Source organism: Staurois parvus, unplaced genomic scaffold (genome assembly GCF_062004578.1).
Source record: "Staurois parvus isolate SC_StPar_1 unplaced genomic scaffold, SC_StPar_1.0 ptg001562l, whole genome shotgun sequence".
In the NCBI taxonomy this organism is placed as follows: Eukaryota; Metazoa; Chordata; class Amphibia; order Anura; family Ranidae; genus Staurois; species Staurois parvus.
Window position 1 is genome coordinate 65,122 of NW_028319358.1, and position 20,671 is coordinate 85,792.

Here is a 20,671-nt window from a genome sequence, read left to right on the forward strand (position 1 = left end):
GTGTCTTGCAGCGATCTACGGGTATCTTCGCCCATTCTTCATGGGCAAAGGCCTCCAGTTCAGTCACATTCTTAGGCTTGCGCACTGCAACTGCTTTCTTTAAGTCCCACCAGAGGTTCTCAATCGGATTTAAGTCTGGTGACTGCGATGGCCACTCCAAAATGTTCCAGCCTTTCCTCTGCAACCATGCTCTAGTGGACTTGGAGGTATGCTTGGGATCATTGTCCTGTTGAAAGGTCCAACGTCTCCCAAGCCTCAGGTGTGTGACGGACTGCATCACGTTTCCATCCAATATCTCCTGGTACTGAAGAGAATTCATGGTACCTTGCACACGCTGAAGCTTCCCTGTACCTGCAGAAGCAAAACAGCCCCAAAGCATGATTGACCCTCCACCATGCTTCACAGTAGGCAAGGTGTTCTTTTCATCATAGGCCTTGTTCTTCCTCCTCCAAACATAGCGTTGATCCATGGGCCCAAACAGTTCTAATTTTGTTTCATCAGTCCACAGAACACTATCCCACAACTTTTGTGGTTTGTCCACATGGCTTTTGGCATACTGCAGTCGACTCTTCTTATTCTTTGGAGACAGCAAGGGGGTACGCCTGGGAGTTCTGGCACGGAGGCCTTCATTACGCAGTGTGCGTCTTATTGTCTGGGCTGAAACTTCTGTACCCACATCTGACAAATCTTTTCTCAGTTCCTCAGCAGTCACACGGGGACTTCTCTCCACTCTACGCTTCAGGTAGCGCACAGCAGTCGAAGTCAGCATCTTCTTTCTGCCACGACCAGGTAGCGTTTCAACAGTGCCCTTTGCCTTGAATTTGCGAATGATGCTTCCTAAGGTGTCTCTTGGTATGTTTAACATCTTTGCAATCTTCTTATAGCCATTGCCCTTCCTGTGAAGAGAAATCACCTCTTCTCTTGTCTTCCTGGACCATTCTCTTGCCTTCACCATGTTTGTAACCACACCAGTAAATGTCTAGAAGGAGCTGAGTATCACAGTCATTTTAAAGCTGCCTAATTGGTGCTTATTATGCTTGATTGCTGCTCGGTGACATCCACAGGTGTTTTCAATACCTGATGGAAAGCACCTGTATGAACCTCTGTTCTTCAGAGTGGTAGTCTTTAAGGGGTTGAATAATTGTGGCAATGAAGAAACCACATAAGAACCATTTACTACTGTATTACATAAACAATTGATGTCATTTTAGTTGCATTTGGGTAGTTACAACGTCCTTGTAGGATTTGATTCTGAATACAATTCCAAATGTACACTATAGTCCCTAAACCCCTTTACAGCATTGGGGGTTGAATAATTTTGGCCACAACTGTATGTGCTGGGTTGTGATGAGCTAAATGTACCTGGGTTTGGTTTCAGGTGAGTTTGGTACACTTTACTGAAGTTATAATGTTCGATATGTGTCCCATTAAAGTAATTGGTAGACAAATCTTAGAAATCAGTAATAGCCACTTTTTAGGCAAAAGCCACAGGATAGTCAAACAAAGGCTGGACACTAAGCAAAACAAAATATTGAATTAAAAAAAAATAATGGATAACAGTTCTTTGAAAAATGGAATATGGATATACAGTATATTAGAGAACATGTTTTTCTTTTTAGAAAAGGACTTACCAAAAAGTGTGCTTTACTGTTTACTATTTTTGTGAATGAGTATGGGTATTATTCAAATAGGGGGGAGAAGCATTTGGAGGCCCCTTATTTATAAAGGGGGCTTTCACATTCTAATTAACCCCCCACCCACACCTACTACACCTGAAAGGTTTTTAGACTGGCTTCTGTTGAACAGACAGTGGTACACATTTACCAAAAGTTCCTGCTGAAGCAGCCAAGATTTATTATGCATGTACCAGGCTGAACAACTGGCCTAAGCTGTCACATTAAGCAATGGTATTAAGAATGCTCCATGTATCATTTCCTGCTGCAGTCAGAGGTTCAGCTAGGCCAAACACTCATTAAGTTCAGCCGTCCACCAAAACCTCTGAACAAGCAATATTCTGTCTGAATGTAGATTTGATACTAGCTCACCCCTAGTGCTGGTTCTCCATGCTTGGACCTTGGAGAACATTAAAGAGACAGTAAATTATTTCTTGCACCACGCCTGAAATTGAATAATCAGTTTTCCATGAAATTCCTTTTTATAGCCTGTTCTTGTCTACAAAATGAATACAAGTTTACTATCTTCCATGAAACACACAATACACTGTATGAACCCAGTGACTTATCAAGCATTTTATACATATGTCAGAAGTTTCTTGGCAAATGAATACAATTTTCTGTATGTTTATATCTAAAAAGCAAGATAATCAAAAGTGTATGATTATAATGCAAGCTGCAATATTTTAATGTTTTCTAAAATAATACTAAATAGTAAATAAATTAAGTACAACTTTCTGCATCATACAACACTTTATGGAATCTATTGTTAGAATGCTGGAATTATGCAATCTTGTTGTTAAAGGTATTTCTTTACACACTTAAAATATATTAAACCACATTTAAATGGTTAAGTTATGGCACATAAAAGTGCACTTCAGATAAACATGAAATGAATACATTTGATGTAAACCTGTCACAAATCTAATCAATTCGAACTGACACAAAATTAAAATAAAATATAGACAGAGCTTACCTTTAGATAAACCCATATGCCAATCAGTATATCCAGGGATAAATGGCACTAATTGTTTATGTACATCTCTGTTCTTGTTGGCTGCATTATATGTAAATCCCAACACCTGTTGGATGAACAGGGCTATTGTCCTTTGCCTATATTTCTAGATCTACTGATTGTTTTTTTCATTTTTAATTATAATATCTGTCCTTATGCATGTTTTAAGTAAACATATATATATATATACAACATTTTTGACAGGTTTACTAATTCAGTGGACTTGTTTCTATGCTGTGTTTATTCTTAAAATTCATATTGGGCATATGGCTACCCTAATCTACCAATTTTACTGGTCTTACTGGTTACTGCATTTGCAATTTCTGAATGGTCCTATATTTGAAGCTACAAAAATAGAGTATACTGCATTCTCTGGTTCCTTTATAGTTCTGTAACTAGATGCTGAAGTTCCACACAGAATCTACATTAGAAGCTGGATTAATAGCAAATTTTGTTTAGCTCATCTGCATAATTTATTAATAGTCATGGGGGGGGGGGGTTACTAGGCTCTGAAAGCGCAATTCACATTTTTAAGGCTAAGCTGCAACTGTAAGGCAACTAAGTCCATTAACATGGCATCTGACAGGAGCCTAACCAATCCTTGACTCTGCATCTGTTTAGATTGGCAATTAATAAATCACACATAGAAGTGAGAATGCTGAAGTTTAATGGCAATCATGTGTATTCATTCTGCTCCCAGCAGTATGCATAATATTGTTTTTTTTTCCATACCAGCCCCAAGGATTTGTGTTGTAAACTATTTCTGCAGGAAGAAAGGGAGAAGAAGTAGCAATAATTAGCTTCTTTGCCTGTTTGGCATTCAGAACCTTCTACAAAATGTAAGAGATCCCATAACTATAATATGAAAAATAGATGGCTATTTTAGCTAGTAGACTAAAACTATGCTTGTTCACACATTCAATATCTGTGATTTTTTTTTTTTGCAGTGTTTTAGCTTACTAAAGCTAATTATGCCAGTGAACTCAGTTAAATCTATATAATTAAATAAGAATGAGTATTAAATATTAAAATAGCAGCTTACGGGAATAAGTGTGTCCGTAGTCTCAATTAAATATGCTTCACAGTGTGGAAAAACATAGAAAATGGCATGTCTAATAAGATAAATTACTTAAAGCCTATCTAAACCCAAAACCAAAAATGTAATATACTGCAGCTTACCAGTTCTTGAATAGTGCGACTGCATTATTTACCTTTTTTTTAGTTTTTTTATACTCTATTTTCTATTGGTGATCCTGCCAGTAGTACATTTCTTGCTCTAGGGTGACGCTGCACACTCACTGTACAGCATCTATGGAGTAGCAGTGTTATTACCAAGGCTACTCTCCATACTTAGGATGTTTTTTTTAGTTCACAAAAGATAGCTGGAAAAGATACAAATTTTGTTTGCAATAACCGTTCAGAGCACTGGCTACAAGGGCACTTGAATTTTGGCATGAGCATCATATATTTTTTCTGTACTGGTAGAAAATATTCTTAGCCTGAAAAAAGAAAACTAATGTAGACACCACATCTAAGAATGTGTAAGGTGCAACATATTATATTGTTATCCTTGGGTGTTAATACACTTAAAACAGAAGAATGTGGTAATGAAAAAGAAAAATAATATTGTGGGCCTGTGCAGCATGGAGCTGTGGGTAAAAGAGCCAAGGAAGCTGTGAGAAGGCAGAGATCTTGGGTTACATGTGATGTGGTGTCTCAAGGCAGCAGCCTGGACAGCCAGTTGGCCATTTTTGTATGCTTGAAAGCAAAAAGAGCCAAGAAAAAAGATTTACATGATGTAAAAAAATCATCTGCGACTAGGTAGAGAACCAATTTAAAAATGTTTTTACCTATTTTTTTTTTATGTAGAAAATACATTAGCAATAAAATAAAACTGGAAACCTTGATGTACATGGTCGTAAAATATTTATATGTAATTCTTAATATTAAGAAAATATAGACATTTGCAACAATTTCCTCTGTTAAGCATGCTTGATGCTTAAAATACACTGAGCGGCATAATTATAGGGCTATATTATACCTTGAAGGTTCTCTACACCTTTAATCAAGAAAATAAATCAAATCATTGTGCCATGAAATTTTGTGGTCATGCATGAAATTCAGATATTAAGTGTAAATCTTTTTGAGCATGTGGTTGTTTACATTTATTATACATTTCCATGCTTTGAAAATGTGCAGATTACACATTTTTGTTATATTTATAACCATGAATACATATTTCATTTTATAATTTTGATATGTTTTCAGAACAATTTAAAGGATAAGTTCACCTCTTGGACAAAAATAATACATGAACATTTTTTTGCAGGTAAAAAAATGTGCTATTATTTTTGTCCAAAGGAGCCTGGAAAGCATTGCACCATCGATCAGTAGATCGCTGATGCCATGCAGGTCTCCTGTCAGAATATCTGCTTGTTGTACGGGATGTACGGTGAAGAAGATATTCTGACAGGAAGCTTGAATGAACTACCACGGCTCTCCACAGCACAGTGGTAGTTCATTGAAAACTACAACCAGCAACTACTAAGGCTGTTGGGACTTGCAGTTCATTTATTCACGAAAATCCGTGAATGAATGACGCGACAGTGTGGGCGGAACATCCACGCTGTTTTCAAATCTTACAGATAGTACGGGGGCACTTTTGCCTGTGCTATCTGTCAGAGGGAGGGGTCTGTGGACGCAGATACAGCTATGGGAGTATGTTACTTGTTCCACTCTAAAAATGGGTGAAACTTGTAACATGTTCCCAAAGGTGAATTTATCCTTTAGAGCTGAACTCCTGGCAAAAACTGAAATACTAATCCCTGTCTGGAAGTTTAGAAGACCTGATTTTTCATTACTGCAGTTAAGTAATACAACTAGCAGGGGCGAACTGACCATTTGGAAACTCGGGCACCACCCAAGGGCCCGGGGTCAGTAGGGGGCCCCATGAGATGCCCCTGGTACCTTTTTCATAGGCTTTTTTGAGTTTGGGCAAGGACACAGGGGCCCCATGATCCCCTATTGCCCGGAGGCCCCATGAGTTGTTAGTCCGCCCCTGACAACTAGGTTTATGATTGCCCCCCTTCCCCCTAAGACTTTGATTGGATAGTTAAGGAGAAGCAGAACACTGATGGGCTTATTTCTCTATCACTCTACTCTGTGTTTCTATCTCTTGAGCACTGCAGCACTCCTTGTACTGGTTATCCCTCTTTTACTCTGAGCTCTGTTGTACAGGGAATGGCAAGAGGCTGAAACCAAGGCAAATTCCGAAATAAACTTCTTGCATCTACATTTAATAATGTATTAATGAATGCAGAGACACAATATTTTGTGCCTTTTATACCTGTCTGGAGTTCAGCTTTACATTTTGTATTCAACCTTCATTTGCAATGATTTCTTTTTATTTCAGCTTTGAGTCTCTTCATTTGACAATAAACTTTGTCATTACCTATGACCCTGAAGTAATACATAAACTTTGTTCTGGAAAACAAGGCTATTATCAATATGAACAATTTTTGTTCCTTTTTTTCTACTTGCAGTGCTGATTCAACTGACATTCAGGTTTATTTGCCAAATGATTACAGAATGTTTACTTTGAAAACATGATTGTTTTGTTTGCAAAGTAAAAGTTAGTGCATACGGTGAAGCTGCGTTCACTTCACTCATGTAATCATGTCATCAGAGAATCCTGTTTTTTAAACATCTGTTTCAAATAATCAGAAACGAAAATGCACATAGCATTAATGACAAGTGTTTTGATCTGTACATAAAAGAACAAATCTAAATACCCTGTAACAGCAATATTGCTACAATATACTAATAGCAATAAATGATTCCTGTAGACACTATGCACAGGGTTTTTTTAATGCCACCGCAGCACTCCTGCGACACAGATCAGGACCCAACTGTTGAAATGACATCTAGTCTATCAGTTTGACACAACTCTGGAGCTGCAAGAGGGAAAGGGATGGGGTGGAATAGAACCCAGGCATACCAGGTACTAAATAAAACAGGCTCACAGTGTGAGTTCCAGGAATAACGGTTCAAAGGAAGTTTAAGGTAACTATACAGTAGGACGAAGTAAAAGGTGAATAGAACAGTGCTTATTCCTAAGGTGAAGTTCCATAATTAGTACCCATAATGGTGTTGTATCCTGAATAATAATAATAATAATAAGAAGAAGAAGAAGGATGAAGTGGTAGCCAACAGTCACTGCCGTCAACTGTGTGGGGTAAATCCAGGGATGGATGGCTGGATGGATAGATAAGTGAACAACTGGAAGAGAAAATTCTGCAGCTTAGGCACATCAGATCAGGGAAGGATCCTCAGCAACATGTGGAAAAATACAAAGCAGCCAGAGCGCAGGAGTGACTTTTTTTATGGCATATCCAGTACACCTTAGCGCCATAACTGGTTAGAGAAAGTTAGAGAAACATACATTGAAAATTCCACACTGGATCAGGTTAAATACACACAACAGCCTTTTACCAACATTGGCAGCATTCTGTCAGCAGCCATCCTCCACCAGCATTCTAAGCACTCTCACTCAGTGGAGAATATCAGGGGTTATAATTTTCCTTTTCTGTATGAATAACAATGCAGTCACTATATTTTTGGAAGTGTATAAATGGCTGAAATTTGTGCAGGTACTGCAGAAGTAAAAGCCTGTTCTGGATATAAAGCAGATGGTTGTCAAAAGCATTAAACAAAGAAAAATTTTGAAAAATCTAAAGAAACAGCGGAACTGCATACTGCACCAACTATAGGATACACGTTTTGACATTTTCTATAAATGTAATGTTAATATGACAACTTTGGATAGCATTGTGGAAGTTACTCCATGGCATATGTTTGAGGTGTGCAAAAAGATGTAGGCAGCTGTATTCACTGTCTTGGAATTTACAGACCTTTTAGACAAAATAAGTAAAAATACACAGATCAATAACATTTTATTTTAATTCACAATATATCACTTTCTTATAAGATATATTTCACAAAATTTAATTTTTTTTTAAATTATCTATTATAATTATAATATAGTAATATGTCTAAAGTCATAAAAACCAAGAAAGTTTCTTTACTACACATATAGAGTTTTTTTGTAATTGACATCAAGAGGACCACCCTCTGGCCACCAACCCTACAAGTTTTTGTCCCCCCCCCCGCGTTTCTAGTGTTCCCTCCCTCCCTTCCTCAATTTTATACCAGCTGGTACCCAGTAGGACCTTTTTGTGGTAGCACTCCTGGATAATGGAATGGTTTTAGGACCCTAACTGGTTTAATTGGTGTTTAAGCCATATATATTTCTGAGCAAGCTCTAGATACATACTATATGGATGCCACTGTGATAAAAGATGGATGCTGGAGACAGTAATGCTTCTATACAGAGTTAATATTTTATAAGTTATTTTCCAGGTCCTTTTTGTTTGGGGTTTCTCTGGCATCCCTATTCTATTCTGGAATTGGGAGCTGGATATATGTCCCGTTACTTTATCTTTGATATGGGAGTTGGAATCAGGGGCGGACTGACAACTCATGGGGTCCCCGGGCAATGGGGGATCATGGGGCCCCTATGTCCTTGCACACACTCAAACCACACCCAAAAAAGCCTATGAAAGGTACCAGGAACATCTCATGGGGCCCCCTACTGACCCCGGGCCCTCGGGCAGTGCCTGAGTACCCAAATGGTCAGTCCGCCCCTGGTTGGAATAGAGATGCATGACTTGGGGAACATATGTCCAGTATACATACACCTAACCTTACTCCACCTCTTCCTGATCAAGTGGGCCATACAGCCTGATAAACGCTCTGAAAAAGTGTTGTACCTGTTCGAAGGTAATATTCACTTATTAAATATTCTGTATAGATTTTTACTTTCCAGAGATAATTCATATTGCTTATTTGTAGGGATGTAGCTTGTTAGTACCTTGGTAGAAACATAGTTTGATCAATAAGGATTTATGTGAAGTCAACTATAAACCAACTCTCCATGTGTAGGAAAGAAACTCTTAGTTTTTATTGATTTAGACATATTATTTAATAAAGATATGCAATTAAAAATGTGGTCCAAATGATTTTACGAAACATCTGAAAAGTCCAAATTACTCTTTTGAACATAGTATCGAAAAATTCACAGATGCGGTGCATTTACACCAATAGCCATTTATGATCTATTTGCAAGTATCAGATAGAAGCCTTTCTCCAATTTCTGTGTCACTAGTTCAAGAGCAGTAATGCTGAAGTGATAGAGCTTTACTGGGTGTGCTGCATTAGAATTAGTATGCAACTGTGACTTGAGAAATGCCAGTTTCTACAAGAAGGTTGAAATGGAAGTATTGTGCTTTGTAAGAAATTATCTTTAAATTCACAAAAATTAAACAGCTATATGGTAAACTAGCCTGGAAAAATACATGTTCATCAAGATCAACCTTTCCCTAAATTTAGCAGTTAGAGTCCAGAGAAATACAAAAAAAAATCCCATAGGGCAATTTGACCACTCTCACCTCAGTTGGGAAGAAAGGGGGTAATTTCTGTTATCAAAGACAGTCAAATAACGTACTTACATTGAAATCTTACTATTCTTAGTAATCATTTCTATGACTACTAAAAACATAAATACATAAACAGAGCTTCAACCTATTTTATATGATACATATACAGTACATTGTTTCCTAAATCTCTATATCAAAAGAGATACATAGGGATGTATTTTAAAAAATGTGTACCATAGTGTGGTACTTTCTGTATTCACATATAGGAACTACATAAAATACAGTTTGAGAATATTCAATATGTCCCATTCCCACAGAATGAACTTACTTGCAGTTTTGATCGACAAACAGCTCTGCAATTTTTTTTAAAGACATCCCATAGTGATTACAAAGTCCAAAGTAATATGTCTTTATGCAGGCTTTCCATTATCTCTTTTGCATAATGCATCAGCAATCCACCACCTAAAGATAAGTGTAATTATAGTGTATTAATGTATATTAAAACCAAAGAATAAAAACAGCAAGATCACTTACATCCAGAATGTGCACAAGCACCACATAAGGTGTAAAGCCCTCCAGCAAAGGGCTGAAATACAGCAAAGCAGGCTCTGCCTGAAATAAGGTCACTTGCAGCATATAATAGCCAAGCCAGCTCAATCTTTCCACCAAATGGGACCTGACATAATGACATATCCTGTGTGGCCATACTCTAAATGTTTTATGATTACTATGAGTTTTCATTATACATTTTACCATTATTACTTGATGGGGTAGGGTATTCCACAAAATAAGCTGTATCTGTAGGCAAAATGTTTTGGATTTCTGGAGTCTTGAATAGAGTGGTGAAGGCTTAGAAACCATGACATGTTTTTATTGTTGTCTGTGGTTCTACTGGGCACATTCACCATTTATTTTTTGGCCTGGTGACCATTGTTGCTGGAACTAAAAGTGATAAGAGATGACACTGCAATGAAAGATGAGGGAAAATCTTTAAGTGAGGTTGCTTGCACCACTGAACCATATAGGGGATTTCCTATCAGCTTATAGAGATTTACTGTCACATCCTTCTGTGTTGCTGTAACGGTAAGTGAAGGGAAAGCTCCCAAATAACAGTAGACAGAAAAATTACAGTGGTTTTAACTTATTTTATCCAAAACAAAAATAAAAGTTATAATTGTTAACCATTATTACAATTCACTGCTACTTTTCAGTTTTAGTAAGAAAATGAACAAGAAATAGAAAAACAATACCATCTATTACTCACACACAAGGATTTATGTTAAGAATAGCACACAACAGTATAGGTACTATATAAGCTCATAAACAACGTACATGGTGCAAGCCAAAACCCCATTGAGGCCTTAATTATTTTTTCTCAATGGAGTTGTGAGAGTAAGGTAAGTTTGTCTCTGGATTAAGACAATAGCTGAGAGTGCCTGGAGAGACCTATGGAAGCAGAGGATCCAGTGGGATTCATATTGAGGGCATGTTGACCTATATTTCTATGGGTCAACTGTTAAGGTGAGTATGCATGCCTAAAGGTGGAGGAGCACACCTCTTGAAGTCACTGTTGCATGGTCACTGGTGCCAGGTGTTTATTATAGGCTGGCCAGGTGTTTATTGCTATTTGATTTTGGTTTATTTTTGATATATGTTTCACATATCATTTGGATTTAGTGGCTCAGCCAGTTTTTGTTTTTTTATTTACTATTGACCTTGTTTAACAGATTTATTCTATTACACATTGGGTTTGATGCTCAGGAGGGTGTTTATTTATTATTAGTGTATTTTCTTGGGTCGCTACGGGGCAGCGCAGCACAATTCCTGGGGAGTTTTATTGATGTGGGAGCACATTTGGGTGCTTGCAGCAGCTTATCTTTTATTTGTGGCAACACATGAGTATTATATCCTTATTATAGTTTCAATTGGCCACCTCCTACTTTAATTATTAGGGCATCTGTCTCATTCATTTGTACAACACACTCTGTGAGGCTAACTACATCTCCACTTTCAATTCCTTGAAAGAACAACTTTCGTCCTGATTATATCTTCACTTCTCTTGGATAGGGAGGAATAACGCTGTAAAAATGACATTTCTACCAAAACTGTTTTACCTATTTAGTACTCTGCCAATACCTATCCCTTCCTATACCCTTAAACCTTTCCAAAACATGTCTTTTGATTCATCTGGGCAGACAAAAGGCCTTGAATTACAAGACATACTATATTAACCTCCCTGGCGGTCTAACTGCTTAATATTTTTGAATGTCAAAGCAGTACATATTTTTGCATGGAAATCTGTTGTTTTATATTGTAGGCCTGTAATTCTTAGGAATAACTCACTTAAATCTGTCCAAACAAGAGTCTAGTAAACATCCGGGTATGATAAAGTTTGAAACATGAAATCATAAATTATAATATAATAAATAATTATAAAAAATAATAATATAATAATAATTTTTATTCAATAATGTAATCAAACCAAAAACACTTAAATTTGAAATCGAGCACCAAGTTCGTACATCACTGAGCTCAGTCGCAGAATCTTTTTCAGTGTTTGATAACGAATTTCCCCACGAATCACTATCGCTCAATTCTGCAAGTGATTCTAATTCACTATCGCTGTTTCCTAGCTGGTCTAAAACTGCTTTTGACCTAAAGGGATGCTTTTTGGACGCCATGGACGTTTCTCAGTTTCCAGGTAGAAAGAATTGTAAAAGTGCAGGCAGGGCACAGGACAAAGCACTCGGGACAAAATTTAGGTGAAATGGTTTGATACAGTAATGGAATCCTAACAGATTACAGTGTATTGTGTATATGTCAAATTCTTACTTTTTTAATTTCCCACTGCTTATGCCCCCCTGTACGTCCTGACGCTCGCAGCGAACGGAACCCGGAAGATGGATTCGGCCAGCGGACATGGCCGGGGGACACAGCGGGAGGACCTCATGGGATCATGGGACAAGGTAAAGCTCCAGGGATCGCTGCAGTGTTTTCCCAAGTGTTGCTCAGGGTTACTGCTTTTGGTACTGACATAACCCTGAGCCATACTCAGGATTACCGCCAAGAAGGTTAATACATAAGAAATAAGGAGGTCTTGGAGTACCTAATTTTACAAAATTTACAGAACGCACCATTAACCTCCCTTTACACTGCAAAATATGCCCCATTATGGGTTGACTTGGAAGCGTCTCTCTGTTCTCCAACATCTCTTCATTCACTCCCATGGCTCCTCTCAAAATACAGACCTATTTCTATAATCTCCTTGATTCATACACTGCAAGCCTGGGACTCTAATACTCCAGCAACCTAATATCACCTCACATGCCCCTCCTTCCTTTTTTGGGCAGCCCAACATTTCCACTGGGTTTAGAATCCTCTACCAAATTTGACTGTTGAATTTCCCACAACGTTCATTATGTCTTCTCTTTTATCACTGGTCACACTGTATACACCAGGATGGAAATTAGAGAAAAATACTAAGCCCCATCCACTGAGCTTTTTTGTTTCTACAAATAAAACATTGGTTGACTACCATAATTACTAACAAAGATTTTTTAACCCAACTCTGCTTTTTTGAACATTTCTACCAATGCACACCCCGTTCTCCCAAACTTATCTCAACCATCTATTCACAGCTAAATGATCTTAAAAATTCAGGAGGCCGTGCCTACATCCATAAATGGCAACATGACCTTAAAGGCACTAGAGACAGGGAATATACTAATATGGATCATGATAACCATGTATTCTATCAACACAAACTTAACTTGGCTTTTAAATCTGCCTCTAGATGGTATATGGTCTCAACCTGTTTAGCACACCTTTTCCAGCACCTGCTTTCGAGGCTGCTCACTCCCAGGGGATGTACTTCACACATGATGGTCATGCTTTATAGATTTTGGATGAAGGTCCTAAAACTGTTTCAAATGCTGCTAACTCACCCTTTTCCTAGGGACCCTTGGCATGTCATATTGCATTTGAAACCTCCAGACCTCACAACATCCCAATATAAACTGGCTACATACGTTCTTTTAGCGGCAAAACAAACTAGCACAAAAAGCTTGAAAACAATTTGTTTCCTTCACGGAAGTCCATTGCTGTCTAGACAACTTTTTATTAAGGAAGTGCTTACTAACAGTTTCCTATACACACAGAAGAAAGTCTTTAAAAAAACCTGGTCCCCCTGGATAAATTACGCTCACTTTTCCATGTCTCCTGAAAGCTACATACTGCTATAGGAATTGAAAGCCCTGGGTTTCCGGCTGGGGTGTCCCCGATGTCCTTCTGTTTTCCTTACTTCATTTCTTTCAATCTTGTTCTATTTCTTTCCCCTTTCTTTTTCTCTTGACTATCCTCTGTGCAGGACCTGACTCTATGATCCAATCTAAGGGTGTCTCCCAGATAGCAGTTAACACACTTTTGTCCTCTTCCCCTCACCCCCACCCACCTTCCCTTTCCTAACTACCCTCATTTAGTTAATATAATGTGTATCGTTACTGCAAATCTAGTTTGCAACATGCCATGCTTATTGATCTTTGCTAATATAGCCTGTATAGTTTTCTATGACTTACAGATGCACTCTGAAATTTTTGTTTTGAAATGTTGGATACATTTGAACATTTGTACAGGTCACACTATGTATCTTATAAAACTTCAATAAAAACCTATTGAAAGTGGAAAAAAAGGAAAGACAAAGAAAGGTCGGTATAGGGAGATGGTAAAGAGGATGAAAGAAGACAGAAAATTTGGAAGTTAACAGGAAGAATGGTGGTGGGGGAACTCCTCAGAAGCAGGCTACTTATGACAAATTACAAGTTGGTTAGGAGGCTAGCTTCTATCAGTGTATGTTAACCAGAGTTGCCAGATAGATAAAGATTGACTGCATATGTATATATCTGAGGATGCTGGTCAATTTGTGATTTATCTTTATTCCACTCAGTCTGATTTTGACTCCTTTGAAAGAACAGGGTATAAAGAGGGAAAAAAACTGTGCCCTATTTTGTGCATTAAAAATAGTCAAATTGAAAATGTTCTCTTTGCAACCACTGTTTCAGTACTCAGTCTTTAAAAATTCACATTTAGGAATTCCCTTTATGTCTTATAACTAAAATATTCCTGTTTCTATTTTTGAATGATGATAATGCCAAACATCTAGAGACTCCCAACATTGTCACAAGAGCTGTACAGAATGTAGTATTTTCTCTGATCTTTCATTCATTTATACTGAGAAGTTCAAAATTCACAGAATACCAGTCTGCAGGTATGTATTACAAGCAGATAAACAACTACTGTTTATGATCTCACTGCAATTTTCTTAAATACTTGTTCCAAAAGTGCTTGTTTCACTTTAAAGCAAACCTGCAATTTTCCTGGACTATGTAAAGTAACAGTTTTACTTGACTGCAGTGGCATTGGAAGTTAATATATACCTTCCTTGTGCTCCTCCACAGGAGCTCATCAAATATCTGGTACACCTAAGTGTGAACAACAAGCTAACACACTAAACAGTAAGGCTTTTTTCAAATAGATGTTTTGTTTAAATGATATATACAGTAGATACATTTAGAGAAATGTGACCAAAACAGCTTCTCAGCTATACTATGCATACCGTATAATCACAGACTAAAGCAACTAGAAAAATCTTAGAGTCTGAAGATGCAGTGAAGACACACCCTGTACAGATAAACAGTACAATAAAGCAATAGGATACCAAAGCTATGCGTAAATTGATGGGTGCTATACATACTCACCGGCCACTTTATTAGGTACACCGTGCTAATATTGGGTTGGACCTCCTTTTGCCTTCAGAACTGCCTTAATTCTTCATGGCATAGATTCAACAAGGTGTGGTAAACATTCCTCAGAGATCTGGTCTATATTGACATGATAGCATCATGCAGTTGCTGCAGATTTGTCGGCTGCACAAACATGATGCAAATCTCCCATTCCACCACATCCCAAAGACGCTCTATAGGATTGAGATCTGGTGACTGTAGATGCCATTGGAGTACAATGAACTCATTGTCGTGTTCAAGAAACCAGTTTGAGATGATTTGAGCTTTGTGACATGGTGCATTATCCTGCTAGAAGTAGCCATCAGAAGATGGGTACACTGTAGTCATAAAGGGATAGACATGGTCAGCAACAATACTCAGGTAGGCCGTGGCATTTAAATTATGCTCAGTTGGTACTAAGGGGCCCAAAGTGTGCCAAGAAAATATTCCTCACACCATTACACCACCACCACCAGCCTGAACCATTAATACAAGGCAGGATGGATCCATGCTTTAATGTTGTTTACATCACATTCTGACCCCACCATCTGAATGTTGCAGCTGAAATCAATACTCTCCAGACCAGGCAACATTTTTCCAATCTTCTATTGTCCAATTTTGGTGAGCCTGTGCATATTGTAGCCTCCGTTTCCTGTTCTTAGCTGACAAGAGTTGCACTCGCTGTGGTCTTTTGCTGCTGTAGCCCATCTGCTTCAAGGTTCAATGTGTTGTGCATTCAGAGATGGTATTCTACATACCTTGGTTGTAATGAGTGGTTATTTGAATTACTGTTGCCATTCTATCATCTCGAACCAGTCTGCCCTTTCTCTTCTGACCTCTGACATCAACAAGGCATTTTAATCCACACAACTTCAGACCATTCTCTGTAAACCCTAGAGATGGTTGTGCATGAAAATCCCAGTAGATCAGCAGTTTTTGAAATACTCAGACCAGTCTGTCTGGTACCAACAACCATTCCATGTTCAAAATCACTTAAATCCCCTTTTCTTCCCATTCTGATGCTCAGTTTGAACTTCAGCAAGTATTCACTATGTCTAAATGCTTAAATGCATTGAGTTGCTGCTATGTGGTTGGCTGATTAGCAATTTGTGTTACCAAGCAATTGAACAGGTGTACTAATAAAGAGGCTGGTGATTGTAAGTACCTATAATAAATAATACATCTGTTAGAAATGCCTTACGCTCTAGTGTGTTAGCTTGTTCTAATTTGTTTGATTTTTTTTAGAGAGTTTTGGTTTGTAGCTATAGCACTCATATACTGCTTCTTGATAGACCTACAGTAAGTCCATAGTAGTAATGAAATTTCACAGATGGACTTAAACAATTAATCAAGTGGCAACCCATCACGGTACCATGCTTCAATGCACTGAGCTTCTGAGAGTGACCAGTTTTTTCACAAATGTTTGTAGAAGCAGTCTGCATGCTTAGGTGCTTGATTTTATATACCTGTGGCCATGGAGGTGATTGGAACACCTGAGTCCAATAATTTGGAGGGGGGGTCCAAATTTGGCAATTTAGTATATATATATACATACCATTGTGGACTTTCCTACAGACTACATAATAAACACTGATTTGGGTTATTTTCACCAAATAAATGTAGCAGGATACATTTTGACCTCACTTTATGAATAAAGGTTATTTATATTTGCAAAATTTTAAAACATAAATGAAGAAAAATGCATTTTTCTTTCAAAAGTTTTTTTTCTTTTTTTAAGCAAAAAATAAAAAAACCTCAGTAGTGAATAAATACCACCAAAATAAAGCTCTATTTCTGTGAAAAAAATTAATTTTTTTTATATGGGTACAGTGTTATTATTATTATACAGTATTTATATAGCGCCAAAAGGTTTGCTCAGTGCTGTACATTATAGTGGGGGACAGTACATGAGACAATACAGTAACAAAACAATACACGAGGGGTTCAAGGGCCCTGCTCTTTCGAGCTTACAATCTTGGAGGGAGGGGATAGTGGTACAGGAGGAAGTGGCTGTGGAGGATGGAATGGTTGGAGGAATGGAGGAGATCAGCTGTTAGGTGAGAGTGGGGTAGGCTTCCCTGAAGAGATGGGTTTTCAGGGTGCGCCTAAAGGTGAGGAGGGTAGGTGACAGTCTGATGGATTGGGGTAGTGAGTTCCAGAGGATGGGGGAAGTCCTGGAGAAGTCCTGCAGTCGGGCGTGGGAGGAGGAGACCAGGGAGCTAAAAAGTAGGAGGTCTTGTGAGGAGCGAAGAGTATGGGCTGGGTGGCATTTGGGTATCAGATCGGTGAGGTAGTTTGGGGCAGCGTTATGAATGGCTTTGTATGTCAGTAGTTAGTAGTTTGAATTTAATGCGTTGGGCAATCGGGAGCCAGTGGAGGGAATGACAGAAGGGGGTGGCAGAAGCGGAGCAGTTGGTAAGGTGGATGAGTCTGGCCACTGAGTTCAGGATAGACTGAAGCGGGGATAGTCTGTGATGAGGTAGACTGGTGAGAAGGGAGTTGCAGTAGTCCAGACGTGAGATAATAAGGGAGTGAACGAGATGTTTAGTAGTTTCTGGGGTTAGGAACGAACGTATTTTGGAGATGTTGCGGAGGTGGAGCCTGCATGAGTTTGACAGCGATTGGACATGGGGTTGGAAGGACAGGTTTGAATCTAGAGTGACACCTAGGACTTTGGCTTGCGGGGTGGGACTGATGATGCCGTTGTTGGTCGTGATGGAGAGGATTGGGGGGGCGCGGGCTGGGGGAAAATTAGGAGCTCTGTTTTGGAAAGGTTCAATTTGAGGAAATGGAGCGACATCCAGTCTGATTTGTCATTCAGTAGGTGGGTGATACGGGTGGAGACTAAAGGGGTGAGTTGAGGGGTAGAGAGGTAGATTTGCGTGTCATCGGCGTAGAGGTGATAGTTGAAGCCGTGGGAGTGTATCAGTTTGCCGAGGGAGGAGGTGTAGATGGAGAAGAGAAGGGGCCCAAGGACAGAGCCTTGGTAACGCTGACAAGTTGCTTGACCATGCAATTGTCATTCAAAGTGCAGCAACGCTGAAAGCTGAAAAGCTGAAAATTGGTCTGGGCAGGAAGTGGGTAAAAGTGCCCAGTACTGAAATGGTTAAAACTTTCACAGACATTCTTTGTGGTTACTGGGGCGGATCAGGATAGCAAGGGAGCAGTAGGATAAGGTCAATTGCTTGGTAACACAAATTGCTAATCAGCCAATCACATAGCAGTCCACTTCTTGCAGTCCTTTCTATAAAAAAGCTTAATTTGCCTTCTTCACAATGCCCAGCAACAATATGTTCAATAGAAGAAAAAATACACAGCAAATTTTCCCCATTGTGTATATATGTGGATGACCAAGACAACCAGACACTTGATAAGTTTCAGTTTTTCCCCAGAAAAGAGCGCTTATGCATTTTAGTTATTATCAGCAGATGACCACTGAGCACATAAGCCTCATACTTCGTCCATATCTTCGGAATCAATTAAATGACCAGTTGTCCTACACATTTTGAACTACTGTAGATATGAAAGAAGTGAAGTAATATATTATATAGCATCAAATCTTCAGTTTTGATTATAATAAAGAATATTCTTTTTTTTCCAAGTCAGATTTACAAGCTATTAAACAGAAAATAGATTAGAGATGAGTTGAATGTCTGCTCTAGATATATTAAGATAATAAAAATCATCAAAGGAGTTATTTACATCAGTCACACAAATATAGTTAATTGTTTGACTGTTTGTAATTAAAAAGACTGGGAGAAAAACATTCCATTTCACAATTTATGCAGCACTGAATTCAGTAAATTTTACCATTTGTGACACTTTATTCAGAACTTCAATTATGTGAATTGTTCTTACAAAATTTATGTTAGAAAATGAAAATTAATTTTCCAGTGCTCAGCCAGGAGTAAAAAATATATAATCACTCAAAGAACTATGCAAACACATATTCAGACCAAATGAATCACTCAAAGAACTATGCAAACACATATTCAGACCAAATAAAGAAAATAAACTCAGTCTGAGAATTGCAGCTGATACATTTCTAAACCAAATAACAGGAATGAAACACTGCAAACCAAGATGTAATGTCACAAATAACACAATATGTTTGTTATCCCTATTACAATAAGGGGGTAATTTACTAAAGAAGTATTTTATTGTTTCGGTATTGTATTACTTTCAAGCACTCATGGGACACTCAATGGAAATATTTAGGAATTTCTGCAGAATTCTGCATCTGAAACAAACGCAGACTCACTTTATCAAGAGAACTCACTCCTCTAGTAAATCAAACCCTAAGCATTTAAATGTGTCTCTATATAACAATAGGTATATTAAATTGGAGAAACACAGCTCCTGTAATTCAGAAAGAGTGTCTAAGACGCTCTTTAGAATTTGTGTCTTCATGCAACAAATGTCAGTATGAGCAACATACTGTACCTGTTGTCTACAGGTACATGAATCTGGGGCACACAGAGAGTGGAGTGTCCATACAGACACTCTGACCTCAGTACAGCAGAACTTCCTCCCCGATGTTGAAGCTGTCATACAGGTAGCACAGTGGTAGGGGAGTTCTATACCTTGGGGGCAACCTAATGAGAATTTAAAGACTGCAGTTCCCCCTAAGTCACCTCCCCTTGTAATTGAAAGCAGGTAGTGGGGAGATCTTTGGCTTATAGACAGCCTGTTCTGCTACAATGTGGACAGAGACAGGCGCTTTGCCTGTCTTTATACGCCACTAAGGAGTAGATCTAGATTATCTCCTGTTTATTTATCTACAAACTGGTGGTAATTATTTTTGAATTTGGTGCATTAATAGCACCACTTTTCAGTATTTTCTAAATCTGCTGTATGTATTGGTAAAGTTACCAAAAAGGGAAGTAGAGAGTTTTTAATTTTGTGCTGGCCATTTAATGGGCCAAAAAACAGTTCTTATTTCTTTATTGAGTTCCCCCCAATGTTTGGAAAAAAACCATGGAAGAAAATAAATGAACAAACACCTGTGTTCTCATTAAAAGAACAAAAGTAACAGTTTTAGCAAAAAGATTACAGCATAGACAAACATATTTGGACTGGTTTGCTAAAGGAGCTCTTTCATGGCTGGTTGGGGAGGGCAGGTCTATTTTAAATGGACATATTCCCAAGGTATATTTCCTTTTTTAAAACTGTACCAGTGAGAACTGCTACTGTAGGTCCTTGTTTCAGCAAATCTGCTTGGCTATGTCATATTATAACAAGCTAAATAAGGCAGTAGATTAAGATCTGACATTAAATAGGTATAAATAAGACAGAAGGATAGGCCTTCCAAACCTGGAACTCTATTATCAAATTAGGTTGCTCACCCGTATCCAGGATTGCAATTATAATCAAGATCATAAACTATGGATTGTTAATATTGTTAATAGAATGTTATCTTACCTTTTCCCTAACCTGGATCATTTTGTCAGACAAGCTTCACTCTCATTCTCTGCTGATTTTTTTTACTTCCCTATATACCAAGCCCTAGGAGACAACTCCTTGAAACCGTTGATAGAGATTACAACCAACTCAGGTGCCCCCTCATAAAACTTGCCTTTCTTAGTCTCAAACTCTATGAAGAAACATAATTTTCTACATAAACCTCATGTGGCTTTCAAGAAGTCATGACAGAAAACAGAGAGCCCTACCCATTCAATCTCTTACTTTATGACCTCTTACTGAGGACAAAAC

At 38.2% G+C, this 20,671-nt stretch overlaps 1 protein-coding gene across 1 annotated transcript in view; it reads right to left on the reverse strand.

Moving 5' to 3' along the window:
• LOC149435290 (uncharacterized) overlaps window positions 1-20,671 on the reverse strand; it is a 77,489-nt gene that overhangs the window by 13,239 nt on the left and 43,579 nt on the right. The gene's annotated exons all lie outside the window — the stretch shown is intronic.